The sequence below is a fragment of the Callithrix jacchus genome, chromosome 16, assembly GCF_049354715.1.
Source record: "Callithrix jacchus isolate 240 chromosome 16, calJac240_pri, whole genome shotgun sequence".
Classification (NCBI taxonomy): Eukaryota; Metazoa; Chordata; class Mammalia; order Primates; family Cebidae; genus Callithrix; species Callithrix jacchus.
Window position 1 is genome coordinate 59,779,690 of NC_133517.1, and position 6,437 is coordinate 59,786,126.

Below are 6,437 nucleotides of genomic sequence, written 5' to 3' on the forward strand. Positions count from 1 at the left end.
GCATATCGAACAATAAGAGAGGTTATCTTTTAAAAGGGATATATCAGTAAATAGTATTGATAATTTGGTTTTATTTGAATATTTTCAATGAAAATATGTTTGTCAATTATAGAAACAGCTTTATTTTATGCAACTCATTTTCTGACATCAAAGTTTAAACTCCCACTAACATAATGCACTATGAGTTATTGGATTATTATTTATTGTTTACCTTTGTGTTTCTAGGGTTTAGTATTTACTCCTGCATGCAGTAAATGCTCAACAGGTATTTATTGACTAACAGCAGAAGCCTACTGTGCTGTGAACAAGGCAGTGGAGAGTGAAATGATCATCTCATTTTGAGATCCATGGTTTTTCTATTGCTAGAACACAAAATAGGCTTTATTCTATGATAGCGACATCCAACTGCTGATTTATTTGCATTTCCATTTGAGTAAATTCTTAGGACTTTTGACATGTCTATATTGTGTTTTCTTGAAGTAGTTAGACTCTGTGAACTCAAATAGAGAATGTTCATTCTCTTAGCAAATATTAATGGAATAATCCCAATGTTCTAGAACCTGTACTAGGTGCTGGGAATGTGGAATAACTGAATCAAATTGCTTTCATTTAAGAACTTTCATTCTACAGGAGGACCTGTAGATTTAAAAAAAGAAAAACTTTACACCTATCATATGTTCTTTTTTGCTTTGTTGAGTACTGTGCCTTTTTGTAATCAACCAAGAAAGGGCTAAGGTGATCCATTTGGATTTTAAAGCACAAGTGAAAAATAAAAATGTGCTGGGATACCAACCAGTCACATTGCAGTTGGTTTCCTGTCACTGAATGTGACCTTGGGAGAATTCATTCACCTCTGTGAGTACTAGGAATGCATTTATCTCCAATATTTTGTACTTTTTTGTGGCTATGAAAGTCATTCTGAAGACACAAAATAGAAAGGTGCATCTACAGTTAATCTCATGATAAAACAATCCACGTGTTAAAACTAAGCACCTATCTTTTACTTTTGTGACTTACACATACAATAAAGATAAGAATGAGGTCTCAAAAGACAGAAGAGAGGATTGAGGCTATAAAACTTGCCAACTACCTTGACCTTCGCCCAATGGAACAGACTTTAGACTCCTGACCACAAGAATGGTGAGATAATAAACTTGCACCGCTTTAATCATTAAGTTTGTGATAACTTGCCATAGAGGCCACAGGAAACTCATACAATATATGAAGAAAACATTCCAAGGATTCACAGAAACCTGTCACTTCCTAGAGCTGTCAATTTGGCTGGGTATTTTACTACTTTGAGTTTTGCTTTCCTTATTTGCAAAATATGCATCCTATTAATGCTGCGTACCTCAAAAAACTATGCTGAGGATTCAAAGAGGTTTTGTCTGTGCATCATTAACCTATACATGACAGGTACCTGTTAGCAGTGTCCCTGACGTAATCCTACAGGACAACTTTTCTAAAACTCATTGGTAACTTTCTGCTGTGTGCCCGTGGTAGAGGGAAGGTCAGCTTGATCATATCCCATCCACTATCACACACACAAAAAACACACTCTGCAGTTCCCAGGGTGATGGCAGAGCCCTCTCATCAGCAGGGGTGCCATAGTGAGCCTTGAGGGAATCTGTCACCCATTGCCTGGGAAAGCAGTCAGGTAGAGTTGGAACCAGCATATAAATCCCACTATTGTCTAAAACTCTCATTGAAGTTTCTCTTTTTTATATCATTCCAGTTCCTGTACTAGGGACTGGCATTGTTATAGTGAGTAAGGCAGATATCTTGCTGCTGGGAATTAGATAATCAGGTGAAACCCACAAGTCAATACAATTGTGCACCATGTAATGAAATTTCAGTCAGTGACAGACCACATAAAGGACAGTGGTCCCATAAAATTATAATGGGGTTGAAAGATTCCTACCAGCTAGTGACACTGTGGCTACCTTAGCGTCTGACACAACGCATTACTCATATGTTTGTGGTGATACAGGTGCAAATAAACTTGCACTGCCAGTCTTATAAAATTCAGCACATAAAATTGTATATAGTACACAATACTTAGTAATGATGATACACAGCTCTGTTACTGATTTATGTATTTACTATACTGTAATTTCATTGTTATTTAGAGTGTACTCCTACTTATTTAAAAAAGTTAACTGCAAAACAGCCTCAGGCAGATCCTTCAGCAGAAGTATTGTTATTATATTTAGTACTGTACTAAATATCTACTCTTGTGTTACAGCTGTATTTAGCACAGTATTGTACTGAAGGTATTGTTATCATACCTTCTCCTGGAGGACCTGCCTCAGGCTGTTTTCAGAGAAAGAAATGTACAAAATTGAATCGGAATAAGGAAGTATCAGTACTAACAGGCGATAACAGCTCCGTGCATGTTATTGCCCCAAAGGCATTCCAGCAGAACAAGATGTGGCGGTCGAAGAGAGTGATATGTATGACCTTGACCCTACACAGACTTGATATGTGTGTCTTAGATTTTATGAATGTAATATATATTTTTAGTAAACATATATATTGTAAAATAAAAAGCATATATGGTAAGTATATAAAGAAAGATTTTTGTTCAGCTGTACAATGTGTGTTTTGAGGGAAATGTTATTACAAAAGAGTTGAAAAGATTACAAAAAAAGTTTATGAAGTAAAAACAGTTATAGTAGCTAAGGTTAATTTCTTATTGAGGAAATAGTTTTAGAAATAAATTTAGTGTAGCCTAAGTGTTCAGTGCGTATAAAGTCTGCAGTAGTCTACAGCAGTGCCCTAGGACTTCACGTTCACGCGCCACTCACTGACTCACCCAGAGCAACTTCCAGTTCTGTAAGCCCCATTCATGGTAAGCGCCCTATCTAGGTATACCATTTTTATCTTTTATAGTGTATTTTTATTGTATCTTTTCTATGTTTAGCTATGTTTAGATACACAAATATCTACCATTGTATTACGGTTGTATTTAGTATAGAAACACGCAATACAGGTTTATATCCTATAGGCAATAAATTATATAAGATAGGCATATGTAAGTACATTCTGTGATTTTTCACACAATTAAAAATTGTCTAACGGCACATTTTTCTGATCATATTCCTGCTGTTAGGTAGCAAGCGATGCCTGGCTGTAGGTAAATATTCCGTAAATTTCTGTAAAATTCACTGTAGCTCTGTGCCTCACTTTTCACACTTAAAAGATGAAGCTAATAAACAGCTGAAGGACCTTTGAGGTGACACATGTAAAATCACCAGAGCAGTATCTGACACATAATAAATGCTAGGTTAGTGTTTGTTTGCTATTGTTGATGTTATTGTGTGCTATGATTAGTCCCAGTGAAATATAAATCTGGGGCTCTGTGGGAGCGCTAAGACAAAAAAATCCAATCCCATCTCGGAGTATCAGGAAAGGTTCCCAATCAGCTGGCTGAACAGTCTTTGTTGGAGATAAGGGACACTTCTGGGTACTGTCTACATTGCTTTGTATTCTTAAGTTTTTTTAATAGGCCCTGCAAAGCAGCCCATTTCCACTTTCAGATATAGGACAAATTAAATTTCAACATGATGAAAATAATACATGTCTAAAATTCCTTACCTAAAACTCCTAGGGCCAAATGGGTTTTGGAACAAAGACTTTTCAGGATATGGACCATAGAGTATATATTATGTAACTCACCCAGTGCAGTCGAGAGCATCACCCTATAATGCAACATATGGCTTTCTGAATGGCAATATATAGAGATATTCCTAATGAGTGGGAAAATAGACTATAAATAACCTTCATGCCGGTTTTGCTGCATAACAAAATCCCACAAAACTCAGCAGATTAAAACAAAAATACTTCAACAATTTTATTGTATCTGTTGCATATGTTGCATAGATGATAGTTTGTGTTCAGTTTGATATCCAGTTGTATCCAGTGTACAAATGGTCTGGTTCAGAGGATTCAAGACATCTACTTCATGTGTCTGGTGTCTTGTCAGTATGATGAGAAGTCTGTCTTCATCTGGTTAACCAGAGCACCTCTATGAGTCCCTTCTGTATAAGTGATCTAAGCTTGGTAAGACTTCTTACATGGTATTTCAGGAATCCAAGAAAGATTGTTAGTAGAAGCAGCAAGCTCTCTTATCACCTGGCCTTGAAAGTCTCAGTTCCTTATTTGCTCAATGCTCTTGATCAGGCAAGTTACTAAGGCCAGGTCAGTATAAATTGGAAGGAAATGATTTCTTACCTATCAAGGGGAAGAGTACCACAAACTTTGTGTCCATCTATATTTTACCAGAGTCTACCCTCTGGATACGCATTATTTCTTTTCCTCAACATGAACAATGCACTTATCCCCACCTCCAATTTAACTAAACTCTGATCTTATTATGCCATTGAAGTGCAAGAGCCTTGTCATTTAAATCCATATGTGGATGAGGCTTCCCTGGTGCAGATCCTCAGGTAAAGACATTGAGTATAGTTCCTTTCATCTTAAAGACTCACCAACTCAAGAGACATGTATCTGCCCTCAACACAACTAATGCACAGTGGTGATCCAAGGATAGGAGAATTGCAATAGACCGTACTATTCAAAATGTGATAAAAGGTAAAACACATAGCTGACACTGGTCTGTAACAATTATGAAACTCAGGATATATTGCCAGCCCCTTCATTAAAACCCAGTTCTGCTCCTTGGGATTCATTCTGTGGGTCTCATCTCAGTTCTCTAGGGCTTTGATTCAACCCTCTGTGTCACCTCTCCATTCACATAAGAAACGTCCGACATCTGTAGCTAAGCAGCCTTCCCATCTTATGTCCTCCCAATAGAAGTTCTGAGGTTCTGAATGTTTTGTGGTATTTTGTTTTGTGTAATGGTGAAACTTTTATGTCCCCTTTGGTCCAAGCTGATCATGCTTTCACCAATACAATATTCAAGAAAATTGCAGTCTTTCTCTAAATCTTGTTGAGATTAAATCTATTGGACAAAATCCATACCTGATGATTTCTTTGTGATAGACCTCTCTATGGCTTACCTGAAAATCAGAATGCTGTGGAACAATGGTTTCAGGAGTCTTAGAAACCTATCTGTCTAGTAGAGAGGGTGTATATGGCACACTTTCAGATCTGTCTGAAGTTTGATAAAGGACCTTATAGCCATAGACTTCAGATTGGGGGTGGCAAACTATAGCCCATAGGCCAAATTCAGCCAGTCACATGTTTTTGGAAATAAAATTCTATTAATACAGTTGTCCCTTGGTATCCATGGAGACTGGTTCTAGGATGCACCACAAATACTAAAATCTAAGGACTCTTCTATAAAATGGCATAGTATTTGCATATAACCAACCCATATCTTCTTGTATATTTTAAAACATCTCTAGGTTACCTATAATATATAATATGTACATGCTACATAAATAATGGTTATACTGTATTTTTTATTTGTAATATGTTATTGTTTTTTTATAATATGTTATTGTTGTACTGTTATTTTTGGTGCATTTTTTATTCAAATATTTTCAATCTATGGTAGGTTGACTCTAAGGACGGGGAGCCCATGGATACTGAGGGTCAAATGTATACCCATGTTCATTCAGTTTCCCGTTATCATAGATGCTTTCACATTAAAATTTGCAACATTGAAAATACTTAGCTTTGAAATTTTAATGTGAAAGCTCAAAATACATACTCTGGATTTTTATTTAAAAAGAAGTTCAGGCAGGGCACAGTGGCTCACGCCTGTAATCCCAGCACTTTGGGAGGCCGAGGGAGGCGGATCACCTGAAGTCAAGAGTTTGAGATGAGCCTGGCCAAAATGGTAAAACCCCGTCTCAATTAAAAATACAAAATTCAGCCGAGCATAGTGGTGTGCACCTGTAATCCCAGCTACCTGGAAGGCTGAAGCAGGAGAATCGCTTGAACTCAGGAGCTGGAGGTTGGAGTGAGCCAAGATCATGCCAGTGCACTACAGCCTGGGTGACAGAAAAAGACTGTCTTAAAAAGAAAGTTCATCAATACTTGCTTTAGATTATCTTAATCCCAAGTTTTTGGCAATCTAGAGAATCTAGGTATAATGAGATTTATTTTCTAAACACAACAAATCGTTTTATATTTATTTTCTATTTTTGCTTTAAAATAAAACAGTCCCGCCTGTAATCCCAGCACTTTGGGAGGCCGAGGCAGGTGGGATCATGAGGTCAAGAGATCGAGACCATCCTGGTCAACATGGTGAAACCCCATCTCTACTAAAAACACAAAAATATTAGCTGGGTATGGTGGCACATGCCTGTAATCCCAGCTACTCAGGAGGCTGAGGCAGGAGAATTGCCTGAACCCAGGAGGTGGAGGTTACGGTGAGCCAAGATCGCACCATTGCACTCCAGCCTGGGTAACATGAGCGAAACTCCGCCTCAAATAAATATATTAATTAATTAATTAATTAAACAAAC